The 23,996-nt window shown below is 47.1% G+C and overlaps 1 long non-coding RNA gene across 3 annotated transcripts in view; it reads left to right on the top strand.

Annotated features, from left to right (window-relative positions):
* Positions 1–14,351, top strand: part of LOC135062571 (uncharacterized) — a 49,986-nt gene extending 35,635 nt beyond the window's left edge. For all 3 annotated transcript variants that reach the window (XR_010248924.1, XR_010248930.1, XR_010248936.1), the window contains one exon: positions 13,519–14,351. This is a non-coding gene — a long non-coding RNA (uncharacterized LOC135062571). The remainder of the gene's footprint in view (positions 1–13,518) is intronic.
* Positions 14,352–23,996: the final 9,645 nt, after the last annotated feature.

Here is a 23,996-nt window from a genome sequence, read left to right as displayed (position 1 = left end):
GGGTACATATATGACAAGGGCATGTCACGATCCGGGTATCTGGACGCCATTTCTTACCTATCAGATGCCTCCTAAGGCTGGCTCAGCGCTCCAGGACCGGATCCCATCTGTTATCCTGATGTGCACATTCCCGCATCCTCTCCTGTCTCTCTGGACGCAGTCACAGTAACGCCTTATACATCTGGCATGGCGTCTCCCGCGGCCTCCGCCGCCGTCCCTGAGCTTCTGCATTCAGAGTGGCGATTACGTCAGCCGCGGCCTCCGCTGTGTCCGCGTGGTCGGATGTGCATCTGTCAGCCTGGCGTCTCCTGTCTCCGGTGGCCGGCGCCGCCATTACTGTTTTCCAGACCACATGGATTACAATCCAAACTTCCCTCCAAGTGTCTGCATGGGCGCAGCCATCTTGGATTCTGTCAGCTGATCATTCCTACCAATCCGTTGTCAGTATTATTAATTTGCATAATTGCCTAGCCAATGCCTTCCTTGCTGCAGGTATAAATAGGTTGTGCCTGAGCAAGGAAGGCGTCAGTGCTTTGGTTGTCAAACCTAGTTCCAGTTTGTCTCTCTCCTGTGATTGTCTTCCAGGTTCCAGCTCCTGTCTCCAGACTTCTGCTATAGAGACCCGCACCAGCATTCCATCTGCGGTGTAGCCTGACTCTCCGATCCATTCTGGACTCACCTGTTTCCAGCTACAACATCACCTGCTTCCAGCTCAGCTTCCAGCAGTGTACAGCTTCTCTTAAAGGGCTGGTGTCCTTTCTGCAGTTTACCACTCTCCACCGGTATTATTATTTCTCCGCTCTCAAATTCTACATTTCATCTATATTGCATCGCTCTCAAGCTTTATTTATTATTTAACTGGTTCCAGCCAGTATCCACTCCGTGCCAACACCTGTCTGGTTCTAACCAGTACCCACAGCAGCATTTTATCTACAGCAGTCCAGCTTTCCCTGGAACACCAGCTGGTACGACCCTGGGCTTTCCTCATTGCTACAGTTGAGCCTGGTAAGGACTTTCCAACTTGCAGATAATAAGAACTGTCTCATACCACCAGAGCTCTGTGGCCCCTGCCACCCTGTAGTACCCAGGAACTGTATTATTATTTCTCTGCTGATTTTTATGTTTCCTTTTACTGCTACTGTGATGCATGGAGTTTATCATAAATAAATATCATTGACTTTTTACTCAAGTTGTCGTGGTCACGCCTTCGGGTGGTTTCTATTCATGTTACTTACATGTCCAGGGGTCTGATACAACCTCCCAGGTTCCGGTACATCTCAGCCCCTACAACTGAGGCTGCCTTCCGTCAGCTCAGGCCCTCAGTTGTGACAGTAAGCACTGACCAAATGAATCCAGACGGAGACCAGGATCAAGCGGCCAGGCCGATGCAAGAACTGGCAGCCCGACTTGAACATCAGGAGGCTGCCCAGGGCCACATCATCCGCTGTCTCCAGGATCTCTCTACTCGGCTGGATGGGATTCAGACAACTCTCCGTGGATCAGGCGCATCTGGGGCGTCAACCACAGTGACTCCAACTATAACCCCACCCGCCTTACCCGTTTCTGCTCCACGTCTTCATCTTCCAACGCCAGCAAAATTTGACGGATCTCCAAGATTCTGCAGGGGATTTCTCAACCAGTGTGAGATTCAGTTTGAGCTACAACCTGGCAATTTTCCCAGTGACCGTACAAAAATTGCCTACATCATCTCTCTTCTCAGTGGCTCAGCCCTTGACTGGGCATCACCGTTATGGGAGAGGTCCGACACCCTGCTATCTTCTTACACTGCATTCGTGTCAACATTCAGGCGCATCTTCGACGAGCCAGGCCGGGTAACTTCAGCTTCGTCTGAGATTCTCAGTTTACGCCAGGGATCACGTACTGTAGGACAATATCTTATACAGTTCCAGATCCTGGCATCTGAACTGGCATGGAACGATGAGGCCCTGTATGCTGCATTCTGGCATGGTTTATCCGAGTGTATTAAAGATGAGTTAGCTACCAGAGACTTACCCTCCAAGTTAGATGAGCTAATCTCACTTTGTACAAAAGTTGACTTACGTTTCAGAGAGAGAGCAACTGAGCGTGGAAGATCATCTGCTCCAAAATCTTCAGCTCCTCCTCCTCGCCAACTGTCACCAACTAAAGATGAACCCATGCAAATTGGCCGTTCCCGTCTAACTCCTGCTGAGCGCAGAAGACGTCTCTCTGAGTCTCTCTGTCTGTATTGTGCAGCTCCGTCTCACACTATTAATGCCTGTCCCAAACGTCCGGGAAACTCCAAATCCTAGCTCGCCAAGGAGAGGGCCGGCTAGGAGTAATGATCTCCTCTCCATCTCCTCAAGATTGTAATCTCCCAGTCTCGCTTCAAGTTGCTCAACGTTATCAGAACGTCATTGCCCTCCTGGATTCCGGAGCAGCTGGGAACTTTATTACCGAAGCCTATGTTAAACGGTGGTCCCTACCCACCGAGAGACTTCCTTCCTCCTTTTCCTTAACTGCCGTGGATGGCAGTAAAATTTTTGATACAGTTATTGCTCTAAGGACTCTACCAGTTCGTCTGAGAGTGGGAGTTCTTCATTCCGAACTTATTTCACTTTTAGTGATTCCAAGAGCCACACATCCTGTGGTCCTGGGCCTTCCATGGCTCCGTCTTCACAATCCTACAATTGATTGGACGACTACGCAAATCCTGGCATGGGGTCCCTCCTGTGCTGAGACATGTTTGTTTAAAGTGTTGCCTGTCTGTTCTTCCTCCCCCAGGTCGTCTGATGTTCCACCTCCTCCATATCAAGATTTCACGGATGTGTTCAGTAAAGCTTCTGCTGATATCCTTCCTCCTCATAGAGAATGGGACTGCCCGATTGATCTCGTTCCAGGGAAGGTTCCACCTCGAGCCCGAACTTATCCGTTGTCTCTGCCCGAGACGCATTCTATGGAGGAATACATTAAAGAGAACCTAGCAAAGGGGTTCATTCGACCTTCTTCTTCTCCAGCCGGCGCAGGCTTCTTTTTTGTAAAAAAGAAAGATGGTGGTCTGCGGCCGTGCATCGACTACAGAGGTTTGAACGACATTACCATCAAGAACCGCTATCCTTTACCCCTGATTACTGAGCTCTTTGACAGAGTTAGCGGAGCTACCATCTTTACAAAGCTGGACTTGAGAGGTGCATACAATCTCATCCGGATCCGTGAGGGTGACGAGTGGAAGACCGCATTTAACACCCGTGACGGACATTATGAGTACCTCGTCATGCCCTTCGGATTGAGCAATGCTCCAGCTGTCTTCCAGCATTTCGTCAATGAGATCTTCAGAGACATTCTATACCGTCATGTCGTGGTCTATCTAGATGATATCCTCATTTTTGCCAACAATTTAGAGGAACATCGTTTTTGGGTAAAGGAGGTTCTGTCCCGTCTCCGTGTCAATCATCTCTATTGTAAATTAGAGAAATGCGTCTTTGAAGTCAAGTCCATTCCGTTTCTAGGGTACATTGTGTCCGGTTCCGGACTAGAGATGGATCCTGAGAAACTACAAGCAATCCAGAATTGGCCGGTACCCTTAACCCTCAAAGGGGTCCAGAGGTTCTTAGGGTTCGCCAATTACTACCGAAAGTTTATACGAGACTTTTCCACCATTGTGGCGCCTCTTACTGCTTTCACCAAGAAGGGTGCTAACCCGTCCAAGTGGTCTGAAGAAGCCATGCAAGCTTTTCATCTTTTAAAACAGAGGTTCATCTCTGCGCCTGTCCTGAAACAGCCTGACATCGACTCTCCTTTCATCTTAGAGGTGGATGCCTCCTCCGTTGGAGTAGGAGCGGTGTTATCTCAGAGGGCTAAAGATGGCCATTTACATCCTTGCAGTTTCTTCTCACGGAAGTTCTCCCCAGCGGAGCGCAACTATGCCATTGGCGACCAGGAGTTGCTAGCCATCAAGCTCGCTCTAGAGGAGTGGATATATCTGTTGGAGGGAGCTTCTCATTCAATCACCATCCTTACAGACCACAATAACCTTCTATATCTGAAAGGCGCACAATGTCTCAACCCTCGTCAGGCCAGATTGGCACTTTTCTTTTCCAGGTTCGACTTTAAACTCCAGTTCTGTCCGGGCTCTCAGAATCGCAAGGCCGATGCTCTTTCCCGCTCATGGGAGCAAGAAAATGAGGCAGAGTCTTCAGACAAGCATCCTATTATAAATCCGTTGGCATTCTCCACGGTAGGGATGGACTCTACGCCCCCATCAGGGAAAAGTTTTGTAAAGCCGACACTAAGGAAGAAGCTCATGCATTGGGCCCATGCTTCCCGCTTTGCCGGACATACAGGTATCCAAAAAACCCTGGAGTTTATCTCTAGGTCCTATTGGTGGCCAACTCTGAAAAAGGACGTTTTGGAGTTTATTGCATCTTGCCCAAAGTGTGCTCAACATAAAGTATCCCGCCAGTCGCCCGCGGGGCAACTGGTTCCACTATCTGTTCCCCGTCGACCATGGACCCATTTGTCGATGGATTTTATTACAGATTTGCCCATGTGCAACAAGTTTAATACCATCTGGGTGGTAGTTGACCGGTTCACCAAGATGGCACACTTCATTCCTCTCACCGGTCTTCCGTCAGCTTCCAAGTTGGCTCAAGTATTCATACAAGAGATCTTTCGACTCCACGGTCTTCCAGAAGAAATTATCTCAGATCGAGGAGTTCAATTCACAGCCAAATTCTGGCGAAGTTTATGTCAAGTCCTCCAAGTCAAGCTAAAGTTTTCCACGGCTTACCATCCTCAGAACAATGGTCAAACTGAGAGGGTGAATCAGGACTTGGAGTCCTTCCTCCGCATCTATGTGTCCTCCTCTCAAGATGACTGGGTTCAATTACTTCCCTGGGCCGAGTTCTGTCATAACAACCAGTATCATTCTTCATCTTCTTCAACACCATTCTTCACCAACTTTGGATTCCACCCTAAAGTCCCTGAGTTCCAACCGCTTCCAGCAACTTCTGTTCCCGCAGTGGATATCACCTTGCATCAGTTTGCCAATATCTGGAAGAGCGTACGATCAGCTCTGCTCAAGGCATCGTTCAGGTACAAGAAGTTTGCGGATAAGAAGCGTCGAGCAGTTCCTGCTCTCAAGGTGGGTGATCGGGTATGGTTATCCACGAAGAATTTGAGGTTAAGAGTTCCCAGTATGAAGTTTGCACCTCGCTACATCGGTCCTTTTAAAATTGATCAAGTCATCAATCCTGTTGCTTACAGACTTCAGTTGCCTCCCTTCTTAAAAATACCCAGGACATTCCATGTTTCCCTGTTGAAACCGCTGATCTTGAATCGGTTTCATTCCTCACTTCCTCCAACTCCGAAAGTCCAGACTCAACGAGGTGTTGAGTATGAAGTAGCCAAGATCCTGGACTCACGTCACCGTTACGGTCAACTTCAGTATCTTATTGACTGGAAGGGTTATGGCCCTGAGGAACGTTCATGGACCAATGCTTCTGATGTCCATGCTCCTGCCTTGGTCCGGAGATTCCATTCCAAGTTTCCTCAAAAGCCAAAGAAGTGTCCTGGGGCCACTCCTAAAGGGGGGGGTGCTGTCACGATCCGGGTATCTGGACGCCATTTCTTACCTATCAGATGCCTCCTAAGGCTGGCTCAGCGCTCCAGGACCGGATCCCATCTGTTATCCTGATGTGCACATTCCCGCATCCTCTCCTGTCTCTCTGGACGCAGTCACAGTAACGCCTTATACATCTGGCATGGCGTCTCCCGCGGCCTCCGCCGCCGTCCCTGAGCTTCTGCATTCAGAGTGGCGATTACGTCAGCCGCGGCCTCCGCTGTGTCCGCGTGGTCGGATGTGCATCTGTCAGCCTGGCGTCTCCTGTCTACGGTGGCCGGCGCCGCCATTACTGTTTTCCAGACCACATGGATTACAATCCAAACTTCCCTCCAAGTGTCTGCATGGGCGCAGCCATCTTGGATTCTGTCAGCTGATCATTCCTACCAATCCGTTGTCAGTATTATTAATTTGCATAATTGCCTAGCCAATGCCTTCCTTGCTGCAGGTATAAATAGGTTGTGCCTGAGCAAGGAAGGCGTCAGTGCTTTGGTTGTCAAACCTAGTTCCAGTTTGTCTCTCTCCTGTGATTGTCTTCCAGGTTCCAGCTCCTGTCACCAGACTTCTGCTATAGAGACCCGCACCAGCATTCCATCTGCGGTGTAGCCTGACTCTCCGATCCATTCTGGACTCACCTGTTTCCAGCTACAACATCACCTGCTTCCAGCTCAGCTTCCAACAGTGTACAGCTTCTCTTAAAGGGCCGGTGTCCTTTCTGCAGTTTACCACTCTCCACCGGTATTATTATTTCTCCGCTCTCAAATTCTACATTTCATCTATATTGCATCGCTCTCAAGCTTTATTTATTATTTAACTGGTTCCAGCCAGTATCCACTCCGTGCCAACACCTGTCTGGTTCTAACCAGTACCCACAGCAGCATTTTATCTACAGCAGTCCAGCTTTCCCTGGAACACCAGCTGGTACGACCCTGGGCTTTCCTCATTGCTACAGTTGAGCCTGGTAAGGACTTTCCAACTTGCAGATAATAAGAACTGTCTCATACCACCAGAGCTCTGTGGCCCCTGCCACCCTGTAGTACCCAGGAACTGTATTATTATTTCTCTGCTGATTTTTAGGTTTCCTTTTACTGCTACTGTGATGCATGGAGTTTGTCATAAATAAATATCATTGACTTTTTACTCAAGTTGTCGTGGTCACGCCTTTGGGCGGTTTCTATTCATGTTACTTACATGTCCAGGGGTCTGATACAACCTCCCAGGTTCCGGTACATCTCAGCCCCTACAACTGAGGCTGCCTTCCGTCAGCTCAGGCCCTCAGTTGTGACAGGGCACTGTGGGATTAATACAGCATGGATCGCATTTGCAAATGCGATCCTTAGCAATGCAAATGCAGTAGTTGTTAGACACCTCCTTGCTTCATTTGCGATCACAGCACTGCAACCGTGTCGCAGTCTTGGATCAAACCTTGCGACCATTGGTGCGATAGTCAGCTTACTCAAGTTGGCCATTGCGGGGCGGCTTGCAAGGCCAAGGAGATTGCATCTTCTGATGCAGTCCTTGGCCTCGCCACTCCTGGAAAACGGGAGCAACATGCCCCCGTTTCCGGCAATGTCTGCTGCCCCTCCCCCTGAACACCCCAGTATGTCAATCATGCAGAGGCTTCGCAATACTGCGATGCGACTGCAGGACCTATTTTGCACATGCGCAGAACGGGTCCTGCACATACAAAGTCTCCTGATAATCGGGAAACTGCACTGAGGGTTGCAGGAGCGATCCAAGCCGAATTACCCCCTGTGTTACCTAGAAAATGAAGAGCTCTTAATCCAAGTTAAAGTCAAGTTACAGTTGCCACATTTATATGTAATGTGAAATTCAATTTTAAATATGCATCTTGTCTTGTACAATAAAGAAGATATGATCAATAACCAACTTCATCATGTTCTGCAGGTCTTCATTTTCCCACATTCAATATTTATTGTTAGGGGAAGGCTGGGAGTAACGGTATGTACACACTAGGCGATGTGCTCTATGAGTGACATTGCCTAGTGTGTTCCCTTCCCTGCCAGGGCGGTCGGCGGCAGTGCGTACACACTGAGCAAGATGACAACAGCTGCGGCCGGGCCGTGCATGCAGCTTTTGGACGACAGTCCAAATTGAGCTGCATGCACGGCCAACAGCGAGGGTCGTTAATGACCAGCGGGGCTGCGCTTCGCTTGGTGGTGGCGGTATCACTCGGCAGCGGTAAACAACGTCATTCAGGAAGGGCAAAATGAGCAATGTCGTTTAGTATTATCGCCTAGTGTGTATGCACCTTTAGAATCACAAGAAGTGGGCTCTGTGGTCAGTTGGAACATGTTTGTTCTAGACATATGGGGAGGGCATTATAGAAGCTTAAGGTAGCTGCACACGGCATGATGACACATCGTGCCCGGCAAGGGGCGGCATCGGCAAGTGCATACACACTCGCCGATACTGGCTCCTACAAACGGCGGGAAGGAAGGGAGCAGGGGCCATGCTGCATTCAGTCATACACACGGACCGATTTGTACAATGTGTCGTTCCATCTGATCGGGCACGCCCACATCGTGGCTGTAATCTACCCGTGTGTATGCAGCTTAAGAGAGAGATAAAGTGGAGAAAGATAAAGTGTTAACAAATACGCTTCTAAATGTCATTTTACAGGCTGTGCTTTAAAAATGACAGTAAGAAGCCAATTGGTAGGCACTTTATCTCTCTCCAAGCTTTGATAAATCTCTCCCATGGTGCTATCCACATTACCCTCCTATGCGGAAGATCTACTGGATCATGCAGCACTATTCCCAATCAACTATAATACCACACACACATTTCCCAAATTGGACTGATCAAAAACTGCTGTAGATCACAAAACATTCCCAAAAAAGAATTAAATTGATTTCTATTAAAACTCTTATTACAGTACTCTAGTGGCTAGATGCTAATGCTGGGTACACACTGGCAGATATATTGGCCAATCAATTGATCGGCCAGTATATCTTTTGCTAATCTGCAGGTGTGTACAAGCAATATGTCTGTGAAAGACGTCTTTCACAGATATATTGCATCTGCTGTGCAACACAGCAGATGGCCAATATGGGTCTAGTACGGTATGCCGGCGCTCAGGATCCCGACCACCAGCATGCCGACAGCGGGTCAAGCACAAAAGAGCCCCTTGCGGGCACGGTGGTGCCACTATTTATCTACCTCCAGGGGGGTCGTGGATTGTCGGTATGCTGGCTGTCGGCATTCCGCCACCGGTATGCTGAGCGCCGGGATCCCGACAGCCGGTATATCAAATGCCTCCCGGCCAATATATCTGCAAATATATTGGTGCATCTTTCTGTGTGTATGAGCAACCTGTTAGGTTGTAATAACATTTCATTTGGAAGTTTGATTGTTTTTTTACATTCCTTCAACTCAGGGGTGGGGAACCTCCTGCCCGCGGGCCGTATATGGCCCGCAAAGCCGTTTGTTTCGGCCCACTCGCTTGTTTGGCAGCGAGACATGACGCCGCTCAGTCCGGCGGCGGCGTGTCTCAGCTGTTAGAGCAGGGAGGAGAGCGCAGCTACTACGTCCGGCAGTGGCGGATAGGATCTCAAAACCAGCCGCCGGTTCGTGAGCCAATCAGAGCTCACGGACCAGCAGCCAATCAGGAGCTGCTGCTGCTGGTGGTCAGCGAGCTCTGATTGGCTCACGAACCGGCGGCTCGTTTGATTGAAAAAGCCAGATCCAACATAAAATACATTGAAATAGTCACTTTTACATAAAATAATTGAAAAAGCCAAATCCATATAAAATATATTGAAAAAGCCAGATTCACATAATACACTTCAGCTCCCCCTATGTGTCCTCTATTTGCCACCTATAGTATTTGGCTCCGTCCGTTTTCAGTCCCTGTAGTGTTGCTGCGTGTCTGGCTGGAGTGCAGCGGTTTCTGTATCTGTTGTGGCCACGTGACTTTGAGTGTTGGGAGCCACATTTGAGTAAAGAAAGAGCCACATGTGGCTCAAGAGCCACAGGTTGGCCACCGCTGTTCTAGAAGATAATACCTGGAATCTGATTGGTTGCTATGGGCAACATCCCATCTTAAATAGAACTCCCATCTTAGTAAATTTACCCCAGTATGTTGCTTAGTAACTATCGTCACGGTGTGTATTTGTAGCTTAGTAATTATTCCCATGATACATAGGGGCAGATTTTGAGTTTGGAAACAAATAAAAAAGCAAGCACTTTGTATCTGGAACAAACCATATTGCAATGTAAGGGGTGCAAATACATTTATTTATTTATTTATTTATTTATATATTTGCACACATGGTAAATACTGGCTGTTTTTGCATGTAGCCCACACATATACTGTAGGACATCTTTATTTTTACACTATGATCTAGATCTCAGTTTGGATACTCCCCTCTCAACTTTGAATTGTTCTGCACTTTTTAAAAGTGCCCCAGCTGCAGTTCAAAATAGTTTTACCAAGGTGCAAAGTTACTTGCTCTTTTTTGTTTTGCTCCCAACCCAGAATCGGCCACATGTTGTAGCAACACTGCGGGTCATTCTGACCCGATCGCTCGCTGCAGTTTATCGCAGCGGTGCGATCGGATCAGAAATGCACATGCGCCGGCGCATGCCAGACGGCTGAAGGCTGTCGCTGCGCTACGATCGCCTCTGCCTGATTGACAGGCAGAGGTGGTCGCTGTGGGGGGGGCAGAACGCAGGCATGGCATGGCCGGACCGTGCGGGGGGCGGGAGCAGAGGCTGCGTGACGACACACGCAGCTGCTGCGGGCCGGGAAGTGATGAGTAGCTCCCGGCCAGCACGCTAAATCTGCGCTAGCTGGGAGCTACTCCTAAAGTGCAAAAGCATCGCCGCTGTGCGATGCTTTCGCACTTCTGCGGGGGGAGGGCCGGCACTGACATGCGGGGCGAGATAGCCCTGTGCTGGGCATCCCCCTGCATGTCTATGGTCGTGATCATAGCCCTGCAAAATTTTGCAGGGCTACGATCAACTCTGAATCACCCCCAATATGTAGCTGTCCAGTGTGTTGACTGATCATAAGAACCTGAATTACTGCTCCCATAGCACATAAATTCACTGCTCAAAAAAATAAAGGGAACACTAAAATAACACATCCTAGATCTGAATGAATGAAATATTAATATTAAATACTTTGTTCTTTACATAGTTGAATGTGCTGACAACAAAATCACACAAAAATTATCAATGGAAATCAAATGTATTAACCCATGGAGGTCTGGATTTGGAGTCACACTCAAAAGTAAAGTGGAAAAACACACTACAGGCTGATCCAACTTTGATGTAATGTCCTTAAAACAAGTCAAAAGGAGGCTCAGTAGTGTGTGTGGCCTCCACGTGCCTGTATGACTTCCCTACAACGCCTGGGCATGCTCCTGATGAGGTGGCAGATGGTCTCCTGAGGGATCTCCTCCCAGACCTGGACTAAAGCATCCGCCAACTCCTGGACAGTCTGTGGTGCAACATAGCGTTGGTGGATGGAGCGAGACATGATGTCCCAGATGTGCTTAATTGGATTCAGGTCTGGGAAACGGGCAGGCCAGTCCATAGCATCAATGCCTTCGTCTTGCAGGAACTGCTGACACACTCTAGCCACTTCATCTATGAAGAGCACAGGGCGCCAGTGGTGAATTTGCCAATCTTGGTGTTCTCTGGCAAATGCCAAACGTCCTGCACGGTATTGGGCTGTAAGCACAACCCCCACCTGTGGACGTCAGGCCCTCATACCACCCTCATGGAGTCTGTTTCTGATCGTTTGAGTAGACACATGCACATTTGTGGCTTGCTGGATGTCATTTTGCAGGGCTCTGGCAGTGCTCCTCCTGTTCCTCCTTGCACAAAGGCGGAGGTGGCGGTCCTGCTGCTGGGTTGTTGCCCTCCTACGGCCTCCTCCACGTCTCCTGATGTACTGGCCTGTCTGCTGGTAGTGCCTCCATGCTCTGGACACTACGCTGACAGACACAGCAAACCTTCTTGCCACAGCTCGCATTGATGTGCCATCCTGGATGAGCTGCACTACCTGAGCCACTTGCGTAGGTTGTAGACTCCGTCTCATGCTACCACTAGAGTGAAAGCACCGCCAGCTTTCAAAAGTGACCAAAACATCAGCCAGAAAGCATAGGAGCTGAGAAGTGGTCTGTGGTCACCACCTGCAGAACAACTCCTTTATTGGGGGTGTCTTGCTAATTGCCTATAATTTCCACCTGTTGTCTATTCCATTTGCACAACAGCATGTGAAATTGATTGTCAATCAGTGTTGCTTCCTAAGTGGACAGTTTGATTTCACAGAAGGGTGATTGACTTGGAGTTACATTTTGTTGTTTAAGTGTTCCCTTTATTTTTTTGAGCAGTGTATAATCCGCATATATTAACTTTCAATGGTACACAAAATGTGTAACTGTCCATGGTGCTGGGTTGTTATTTGTAGCTTAGTTATCATCACCATAGTAAAAACAGATACTATGCAGCATAAGAACTATAAATAAAACTCAGCCATAATGTGTACAGTAGCTTAGTAACTGCACAATATATAACTTTAGCTTTTTGACAATGTGATTAATAATAAGCCAAACCTTTCACACATCAGGTTGTAATTACATTTCAGTGTTAATAACTTGTTGGTGTGATACTGAATAAAGGTGGTCTGAGTTATGTAGCCCATACACTTGTGAGATATTAGGTACAATCCTTCGATTTCGACCGCATCTGTGAGAGAAATGGGAGGATTATATGCACATTTAAGGTACCATGTGACGCGATGCGCGGGCACACTGCGCGAATATCGCATCTCATGATAGTATGTGCTGCACTTAATATTTATCGCATCGCAGTGTTATCGCATGTGTTTTTAAAAACACATGCGATATATTGCACTCCGATGCGCGATAGGCACTTGGCGGTGATGTGCCTATCACGTGATTACTATGCGATCTATCGCATGATCACATGGTAATCACTTTGGCAGTTCTGGCGCGATTTAATCGCACCTGAACTGCCAGTGCGATGCCCTGTGATGTCGCGTCGTGGGGCATCGCACAAGTTTATGGGCACCATTAGAGTGATCATGCAGCAAGAGGCTGGGCTGATACATTTATTTTCTGTCTCCTACTTCCCACGGGTTGGGTACGGGATGCCGGCGGTCATAATACCGATCCCAGCTGCACGACTGTTTTAAATGTCGACAGGGGTGCAGAAGTGAGCTAAGCCTAATCCTCTCTCCGCCTAACTCTCTCTCCCTGCAGTCTAAACCTAACCCTCGATTCCTGCAGTCAAACCCATACCCCCCCTCTACGCACCATAACCCTACCCTACCCCCCCACAGTCTAAACATAACCCTCGGTTCCTGCAGTCAAACCCTTTCCCCCCCTACTACGCAGTATAGCCCTAAATCTCCACCCCCACCCCACCCCCAGCAGCCTAAACCTAACCCTCCCCCTGTAGCCTATTCTCCCTGGGATACCTACATTCAAGATCCTGCCAGCTGGGATGCCGGTGTCGGTATTCTGACAGGTGTCGGGATTCCGGCACCGGCATTATGGCAGTCGGGATCTCGAACGCCGGGATCCCAACTACAGTACATCCCTGCGTAAGATCCTTTTTTTGTTAAATAGTTACGAGGTATACAAAAGAGAAGACGGATATATCAGGAAGGAATTTGAATGTAGAGAGTGAATGAATGTGGAGAGGAACTGACACTTACCGATCACCCACTATGTGGCCCAGAAGTATGGAAGGAGATTCAGGTGTCAGAGGTGCCACAGATGCATTCCTGTTTAAACTATGGCATCCATAATATATACTGTATGTTGTTTTGTTTGTGATAAAGAAGGTGACTGAGGCAGAGCGTACTCTGTGAGACTGACTCATCAAAGTGTTTTTTTGTCTTTTCTTTTTTTTTACCTTAGAAGACACATTTGTATTCTTACTACGAAAATGTAACATGAAAAGAAAAATACATCTACAACTCTCAGAGTGACTCAGTCATGCCGGGCGTCTCACATTATATGGCGTGAATACACCCAGTGAATGAAGAAACATCTGAACGCCACTGAACACGTCACCTGGCAGATGGCGCTACCTGCAGATTAAGTTGAAGGCTCTATTCCAGGTGCAGGATGTGTGTGACCTCACCCTTGACCTTGCCCATTATAAATACACCACTATTTACTATGCTCACATAAACTACTGGAAATAAAAGCAGAAATATAGACTCACTTTCTTAAAAATCTGTTGTACACTGTTTCTGGCTTATGGGACCTTTGGAGACTTTAGAAGGTTTAACATCAACAAGAAATGTCCAAATAGTGCCACGAAGGGGACACCAATATGCACAGCCACAAACAGTAAGCCTGGTAAATAACTAACAGCGACTGATGTTCATTTCTGAATAATACATACAGTACATGAAGAAATGGAGCTGATGCTCAAGTCCATAGCACAGGTGTACCAAGAATGACATAAAGCTGTAAGTGTGTACATTTCCTGACATAAAGCTGTAAGTGTGTACATTTCCTGACATAAAGCTGTAAGTGTGTACAAGTGTGTACATTTCCTGACATAAAGCTGTAAGTGTGTACATTTCCTGACATAAAGCTGTAAGTGTGTACATTTCCTATTTGTGGTCTAAGTGATACTCAACTCTATTGATGAGATCAGACTAAAGGGAGGCTGGGACGCCCCCAGTAATTAGCCATTCTTCTTGATGGACTGTGTCCTAACAATAAAATAAAGAACTATAGCAACCATTGTACAACATTCATTTATTTTGTAATCAAAGTGAACCCAGAGTGGAGGGCACTCATTCCAGCATAACCCACCCCATCCAACCTGACGTGCGTGCCACCGCAACCTGCTCCATCAGAATAGTAACAATACTGTACGTGATCAGTTGTGAAGCTGCAGAAAGACTGTTTTCTTACTCACTGACTTCTACCATAGAGAGGCGAGGATCTTTCCATTCCACTCTTACTGTCCACAGTCTGACCCATATTTATCATTTCAGTTATGCCATATGGCATTACATGCTTCTATGCAAATGAATACACAGCTGCAATGGTATGTGTTTAATATACCGACCAATGGGATCCCGGCAGTCGCAATACCTATGCTGAAATCCCGATGGGGGTACAATGCCACCGCCGGTATTCTCTGACATCCATAGAGGAAAAATAGAACCTGTGGCGAGCGAAGCAAGCCACCTTGCCCGCAACGTGGCAAGTGCAGCATGGCGAGCACAGTGAGCCCGCAAGGGGCCTCGATGCATTTGCCCCACTGCCAGCATTCTGGCAAATGGAATGCCAATGTCGGTATAGTGACAGATGGCATCCCATGCATCGGGATCCCATACCGATTCCGCTGCAACATTCTTTCTATACCAAGGTTGGCAGCTAGGATTTACCAACACTTCTGGGGGAAAAGCTGTGGATTATACCAACATACAGTATATTGTAACACAGACACCTTTAAAATGATGCTCACAAGGTAAATTTGAAATGACAGAATGGCAGAGAACTTTCACATAAACGTCTGTCTTCACAATCCCTAGCACTAAACGAACACAGTCCAACTGACAGACAGAATTGCCTGTATTTATCGACTCATCCGAAGCAACCAGCATCTCTTCAAAAGCTCATCATTATTCTAATTGGTAATTTCTAATCAGGTCTTTTTCTTTTGTGTCTGAGGGCTCATGTCTGCCCTATATAAAGCTGATAAGTCAGGTTCTCTGTCTGACTCGACTTATTGCAATTGCACCATGTAGCCTACCAACAGCATTTATAAGTGAATGCAGTCCAAAGACATATGGTGTCATTTACCTTGCCAATAATAAATATATATATATATATATATATATATATATATATATATATATACACACATTGCGGCAAAGTAAATGCTTCACTTATATATTATTAATACCATTAATAATTATTCCCCACATCATCAATTTATTCCATTCAGTAAATGAAAATGAGGAAAAATAAAGCAACTTTCTATAGGGTCAGGGTTTACAGAGCAAGTACATACCTTCGAGCAAAATACATAATGCAGTTAATGTGACCTTATATAAACTATTATTCTGCCTTGTGATGAATGTATGCACCACTGGTGGTCCTGTGTGCACGGTGATATAAGGCATGCCAAGCAGACCCATGAACACAATTAACTAGAGTCTACTACATCCATACTTATCAATTGAGTTTAGTGGTCTTTACTGGTTAGTAAGGTAATTAAGTATCTACCCCTGCAGCTCGCAAGTTGGTCACTTAATAATCTGCCCCCCCACAATGATGACTAGCCCCCAAAAAGTGCCCTGAGAATATAGCAGTGTCAGTTTAGTAGTTACTGTAGCAGGGCAGTATGCTACAGATATAAAGAGCACTGGATTTAACAGTCTGCTCTGGATTATATAAATACATAAAATGCATGCACCAGTTTCTCTATGAAAGGAATGTGTGGGTGTGTAATTTAAAGGGTATTCCCAGACTCTTGATGCATCCTACACAAACTCCAATTTTGCTAGATTAGTGTATCAGCTGGGAGACACTCCTGGGATACCCTGTCTATCCGCCTCTATACTGCTGTGCTGCTGTTATTGATTTCCAGGGCAAACAGTAGACTCATATCCCTCTGGGTGGAACTGGAAAGCCTCCTCCCACAACATCAATCATCTGCCGCCTGTTTATTAAAAAAAAAAAAAGAAGAAACGACTGAATAAAAAGGAAAGATGAAACTTCAGATGGAACCATAAATCCAGCAGACTAATGCTGGGTACACACTGGCAGATATATTGGCCAATCTATGATCGGCCAAAATATCTTTTGCCGATCTGCAGGTGTGTACAAGCAATATGTCTGTGAAAGACGTCTTCACAGATATATTGCATCTGTTGTACAGCACAGTAGATGGCCAATATATCTGCAGATGGCGCATCTTTCTGTGTGTATGAACTCCCCCCATCTGCATATATAGCTGCAGATAGAGTGAACAGCGGATATATCTTTATGATATATTGGCGCATCTTTCTGTGTGTATGAACAACCACCATCGGCAGATATAACTGCAGATCGATTGAACTGCAAATATATCTGCCAGTGTGTACTCAGCTTAATGTGAACAGCATCGGTACGGCTGTAGGGTAAATTGTACACGTTCTGGTCAGGAGCAGATACTAAAAGTATAATTATTTGCAGAAATTTTCTCTCATGTGTAAACCAATGTAATATATGACAACTGCCGTCCAGTCATCCAAGATTATTCGAAAATTCCTCTCCCAGTTCAGTGGGAGTTTCCACCCAAAATAACCCACCCAAATCTATCTCTCTCTGCACATGTTATATCTGCCTCCCCTGCAGTGCACATGGTTTTGCCCAACTGCTAACAAAGTTCCTGCTGCGGTCAACTTGGAATTACCCCGTAGGTACATTGCTGAGCTGGACAATCACTATCCCTGTCAGCAGTCAGTGTGCCTCATCTCACCTGCCTCCCATCTCGCAGCAGGGACCCTGATCTTGTGTATACAGAAACTTGTTGGATACAGGCTTAATGAATGGTGGTTTAATGCCTACTTCCCCAAGCTAACGCTCAGTACTTGCTTTCACTAGCCATAATGAGTGGCTCTATCGACCCTGTAGCTCACTTTCTCCAGTTACTTCATCCTTGTGTTTGGTTGTATCATTTTGCTATATGTTCAGTTGTACTGTTAAACCCTCTTCAGCGCTGCAGGTACCTTGTAGCACCATATAAATAAAAGAAATTAATAATTATGGCTTTGGTGGTCTAGGTCACGTGATACAGAGTGGCCCCTGTGGCCAGGGATATATTGCCAGGACATACAATAAAGACCATAATTACAGCATACTAGAATAATAGAAGGAGCATTAGAATTGAATTTAAATAGGAATTTAATACCTATCAGTAATTCCTTTTCTCATAGTCCGTAGTGGATACTGGGGAATAGTATATTACCATGGGGCATAGATCGGGTCCACTGGAGCCTGGCACTTTAAGAAATCAATAGTGTGTGCTGGCTCCTCCCCTCTATGCCCCTCCTAGAGGACTCAGTCTAGGAAACTGTGCCTGAGGAGACGGACATACTTTGAAAGAAGGATATAACACACAAAGCGGTGAGGTAATGAACTAACACACAAACAATAGGATAGTAGAGCTAACCAGAACAGAGGAAAGCAATGCTAACTATAGAAGGATAGCAAGGCTAATCAAACATGGAACAGGGAAAGCAACAGCAAACCCAACCATAACACTTACAACCAGGTAAGCAGGAAAATGAAGGTATTAAATTCCTATTTTCTCTAACATCCTAGTGGATACTGGGGAATAGTATTTTACCATAGGGACATCCCAAAGCTCCCAGAACAGGTGGGAGAGTGCTAAGACCCCTGCAAAACCTCCTGATCAAACTGAAGGTCATCCTTGGCCAAGGTGTTAAACCTGTAGAACTTAACGAACGTGTTCACACCAGACCATGTAGCTGCACGGCACAACTGTATGGTCGAGATGCCCTGGGCAGCCGCCCAAGAAGAACCCACCGACCTTGTGGAGTGGGCTTTAACCAAACTCAGCAGCTGCAGAGCCGCCGAAGTATAGGCTTGTTGGATAGTCAATTTTAGCCAACGAGCAATGGATTGCTTGAAGGCAGGATGACAAATTTTTGTAGCATCATAAAGGACGAAAGCGAGTCAGACTTCCTGTGACGAGCAGTCCATTTGATGTAAATCCTCAAAGCCCTCACAAAGTCCAAGGACTTTGGAGCAACAGAAGTGTCGGATAACACAGGAACCACAATAGGTTGATTCACATGAAAGGCCAACACCACTTTCGGTAAAAATTGTGGGCGAGTTCTGAGCTCCGCCCTATCCTCATGGAACACCAAGAATGGCTCTTTCAGGACAAGGCCCCCAATTCCAACACTCGCTGAGCTGAAGCCAAGGACAATAACATCCATTCTTCCAAGTTAGGTATTTTAAGTCAACCCTACTGTATGTAAGGGTTCAAACCAATCTGATTGGAGAAAGGTCAATACCACATTGAGGTCCCACGGAGCAGTGGGAGGAACAAAGGGTGGTTGAATGTGCAACACCTTTAGAAAGATCTGTACTTCAGGAAGTACCACCAGTTGTTTCTGGAAAAAGATAGAGCCGAAATCTGGACTTGATGGAGCCTAACCTTAGGCCCTTATCCACTCCTGCTTGCAGGAACAGAAGAAACCAGCTCAAACGAAACTCCACAGGAGAACGTGTTCGACCCTCACACCATGAAACATATTTCTTCCAAATCCGGTGGTAATGTTTGGAGGGAACAACCTTACAGGCCTGAATGGTAGTGAAAACCACCTTGGAGGGAAGACCCTTCCTGGTCAAGATCCCCCTCTCAACTTCCAGGCCGTCAAACGTAGACGCTGTAAGTCTGGATAAATGAACGGTCCTTGTTGAAGAAGGTTCTTGAGAAGTGGGAGAGACCAGGGATCCTCCAACGACAGGGTCAGGAGGTCCGCATACCAGGACCGTCGAGGCCAATCCAGAGCAAAGAGAATTGCCTGAAATCTTTCCTTTTTGAGTCTTTTGTGAACTCTTGGGATTAGAGGAATTGGAGGAAACAGGTAAACGAACTGGTAAGTCCAAGGCGTCGTCAGAGCATCTACGGCCATCGCCTGTGGGTCCCTCGTTCTGGAGCAGTAACGACAGAGCTTTTTGTTGAGAGAGAAGCCATCAGGTCTATCTGTGAACAACCCCACCGGTGAACAAGTTGTTGAAACACCTGAGGGTGGAGACCCCATTCCCCCATATGGAGGTCAAGCCTGCTCAGGAAGTCCGCTTCCCAGTTGTCCACTCCTGGAATGTAAATGGATGAGATGGCCCTTGTGTTGGCTTCCGCCCAGAGGAGTATTATTGACACCTCTCACATTGCAGCCCACCTCTTGCATTGCAGCCCTCCCTGCCGGTTGATGTACGCTACTGCCGTGGCATTGTCTGACTGCACCTGGATGGCCTGATTCCGAAGGAGGTATTAGGCCTGTATTAGAGCATTGTAAATTTCCCTGAGTTCCAGGATGTTGATCGGAAGAGCAGATTCCTGAATCGACCATGTCCCCTGGAACTACGCTCCCTGAGTCACATCGCCCCAACCCTGGAGGCTGCCATCTGTTGTCATCAATGTCCATGACTGTGTGTTGAAACTCTGACCCTCCACCAGATGGGGGGACCTGTAGCCACCAAAGTAGGGATATCCAAGCTTTCGGTGACCATTTGTCCAACAAATCCAGTTGAAACGGTCACGCATGAAACCTGCCATACTGTATCACCACGTAGGAGGTCACCATTTTGCCCAGCAAGCGAATGCACAGATGAATTGAGACCACGCAAGGTTTCAGCACCGACCGGACCATAGACTGAATAGTCAAAGCCTTGTCCATGGGAAGGTAAACCTTCTGAGACACTGTAACCAGGATCATCCGCAGGAACTGAATTCTCTGAGACGGTTCCAAGTGAGATTTCTGGAAATTAAGTATCCATCTGTGATCCGTAAGCAAACGAGTAGTCAAGTCTATACTCTGCAGCAGCTGTTCCCTGGACACTGATTTTATCAGTAGATCGTCCAGGTACGGAATTATTTGAACACCCCTCATGCGCAGCTGTAGCATAATTTCCGCTATGACCTTTGTGAATACCCTTGGGGCTGTGGAGAGACCAAAGGGTAAGGCCTGAAACTGGAAATGCTGGTCCAGAATTGCGAACCGGGGAACACTTGGTGAGGAGGCCAAATTGGGATATGCAGGTATGCATCCTTTATATCCAGGGACACCAGAAACTCCTCCTCCTCCAGATTCGCTATCACTGCTCTTAGAGATTCCATCTTGAATTTGAACACCCGAAGATAGGGATTTGAGGTTCAAGATCGGTCATACAGAGCCATCCTGTTTCGGAACCACAAAGAGACTTGAGTAAAACCCCTTTCTGTGTAACTGAGGAGGTACTGGAACAGTAACTCCTGTAGAAAGCAGCTTTGCACTGCCTGCTGTAAGGAAACTCTTGCTTCCTGTGAAGCTGGTAAGCCCGACCTGAAGAATCTGAGAGGAGGGAGTTCCTGAAATTACAGCCGGTATCCTTGGAATATGAGGTCCCTCACCCAAGGATCCTGGCAGGACTCTGCCCATAGGTGGGCGAAGTGTTGAAGGCGAACACCTACCTGAAAGTCGCCTTGCTGCTGGAGCCAACCGTCACGTGGAGGGCTTCATGGCAGAGGATCCTGAGGCCTGGTCCGCAGGTCCAGCAGCTGCTGGCTTCCGGGACTTACCATGAGTTCCTCTAGCAGCAATAAAGGCACCTCTGGCTTTGCCTCTGAATCTGGCCACCCGAAAGGACTGCAGGGAGGGTCCAGGGTAGGGCCACCTGGCAGGTGGCGGGGCAGATGACAGAAAACTCAACTATCTACCCTACCCCACAAGCTCGCTGCCTAGGTGTCATCATTGACTCTGATCTGTCCTTTGTTCCCCACATTCAAACTGGTCTTCCCAAAACGAGACTCTCACCACTACAAGCCATTCTGAATGCAGCGGCGAGGCTTATCTTCCTCACTAGACGTTCATCGCCTGCAGATCCACTCTGTCAGTCCCTCCATTGGTTACCTGTACTCTACCGCATTCAATATAAAATACTTTTACTCACACACAAGGCCATTAACCAAACTACACCAGCATACATCACTTCGCTTATCACAAAATATCTCCCAACCCGACCTCTTCGCTCTTCACAAGACCTGCGTCTCTCATCCACACTCATTACTCGCTCCCACTCACGACTGCAGGACTTTCATATGGCTGCACCCACTCTGTGGAATGCCCTACCACGCACAATAAGACTCTCCTCTAGTCTCCAAACCTTCAAGCGTTCCCTGAAAACTCACCTCTTTAGGCAAGCGTATTAAATTCCAGAACCGCCCACATAACTTTCATAAACCTTCCTATCAAATTGCATCCAATCTGTACAGTCCACACATATCCTCACGTCTTCTCATTCTATGCAATAGATAGGCATATGTACACAAGGAAAGGTGCTATTTCCCTATAGATTGTAAGCTTGCGAGCAGGGCCTTCCTACCTCTATGACTGTTATCACCCAGTTTGTTATTGTTATTTCAAATTGTAAAGCGCAACGGAATTTGCTGCGCTATATAAGAAACTGTTAATAAATAAAATAAATAAATAATAAATGTAGATTCACCTGCAGTTGCCTGAGATATCCACTTGTTCAGCTCTTCCCCAAACAAGGCATCACCTGTAAAAGGAAGGTTCTCAACCCCTTTTTTAGAATCAGCATCTGCTGACCATTGTCGCAACCACAGGGCTCTATGAGCCGATTCTGCCATAGCAATGGTACGGCTGTTAATGATACTAAATTCCTTGACAGCCTCACTCAGAAAGTTTGCAGCATCTTGGATATGATGGAGCAATGTACTGTAACTATCTTTTCCTGAGGTAGTGTGAGCAGCCACTTCAGAATCTCATCAGACCATTTTACCATGGCTCTAGAAATCCAGCCGCATACAATGGTAGGGTGTTTGGCTACGCCTGCTGCCAAGTAAATTGATTTAAGAGTGGTTTAAATTTTGCGATCAGCTGGGTCTTTAAGAGAAACAGCCCCAGGTACAGGTAAAACAATTTACGTGACAGCCTGGACACAGAAGTATCCACTGTTGGTGGGGTTTCCCAGACCTTCCCATCCTCTGTAGGGAAAGGGAGAGAATTTAACACCCGTTCAGGGGTAATAAACTTTTTGTCAAGGTTTATCAATGCTGCCTTAGCCAGGGAATCGAATTCTTTAGAAACCAGGAAGGTTGCCGAGGACTTTGGTTTCACATTAAAATACAATTCCTCTCTCTGTTCTACCTCCTTATCAGGAAAATCGAGCACCTCTCTAATGGTATAAATGAGGGCCTCAACTCCTGGGGACAGGGAATTATCCTCGTCCACCTCAGCCTCTACTTCATCAAACTCTGGTAGTTCAGAATCAGAGTCAGATTGTAATAATTGAGGGAGAGTGCGTTTGTGAGAGACCAACAGAGGGAGCTGAAGAGCCTGTCTGTGGTCTGCAGTAGCAACCATAAATGTGCCCATAGTTTGTTTCAGGGTTTGTCTTTCTTGTTTAGCCATAGCTACAGTAACTCTGATTTAATACTGTAAATCATAGTTTTAAATGATTCCATCCACTCAGTTTCCTGCACGTTACTACCCTGTGAAGGAACTGAGCTTTGGGTACACATGAGGGACCCCTGTGAGGAAGGTGTAATCCTAGCCTTGCATAAAGTACACACACACTTATTTTCAGACATGCTGAGCGGAAAAAACACACAGTATGATAACACAGTATAGTATTAGTGAGCTATGCACACTTATCCAAGACTAACCTGAATGGAGCGATACAGAGCGGGTTGGAACCAGCACACTACACCACAGACCGAGCAGCTCCCCGCTGGGTGTCTTCAATGTGTAATTTTTCACACAGCGGGATAACCGCTGATTATGCACTCCCCCTTCACTATAACCCCCTGGTACCAGTTACAATGGTGATTCAGTGGATCCTGTGGAAGAGCAGTCTCCGCATGCAGCCTGTATTAGCAGCAGCAGGAACTAGCACTGTTTAGCCTCTGGTCCCGCTCTCCGGGAAGCCCCGCCCCCATAATGGCGCAGGGTCCCTGTATTTTCTTTATACTGGTGTTCTCCATTTAAAGTGTAAAACGAGAGCCCGCAACCCCCATTTACCATGTTGCCAGTCTGGGTTCCCAGTGGGCACTGCGGCCCATAGCCGGCTGATCACCGTCCCTTCTTGACACCAATTTGCACCGGGGACCCGCTAAGCAGGTACCCGATGTAACACTCACCGCACTGCGTCTGTGTTCGGCATCTGTTAAGAGGTGGCGGCATGTTGCCGGCGTGGGCTCACACTCTGGGAGTGTGAGAAACATCAACTCAGGAGCTCAGTGTTCTGTGAGCTGGGATTACGAACCATTAACTCTTAGGAAGTTGATTCTCCCCCCCCCCCCCCCCCCTTAAGTCCCACGACGCAGGCAGACTGGTTGCCAACCAATACTACCTGAAAATAACAAACCAACAGAAATTTCTGAAGAAAACTCTCTGGAGAGCAACAGAATGCATCCGGCTCCTTGGGCACATTTTCTAAACTGAGTCTGCTAGGAAGGGCTTAGAGGGGAGGAGCCAGCACACACTATTGATTTCTTAAAGTGCCAGGCTCCAGTGGACCCAATCTATACCCCATGGTAATATACTATTCCCCAGTATCCACTAGGACGTTCGAGAAATTATAAAACACTAATGGCGGGATGTACTATGAATCGCATTTTGGATATG

This window comes from Pseudophryne corroboree, chromosome 1, assembly GCF_028390025.1.
Source record: "Pseudophryne corroboree isolate aPseCor3 chromosome 1, aPseCor3.hap2, whole genome shotgun sequence".
NCBI classification, from domain to species: Eukaryota; Metazoa; Chordata; class Amphibia; order Anura; family Myobatrachidae; genus Pseudophryne; species Pseudophryne corroboree.
The sequence above is the reverse complement of the archived record's forward strand: the minus strand, read 5'-3'. Positions and strand labels throughout refer to the sequence as shown.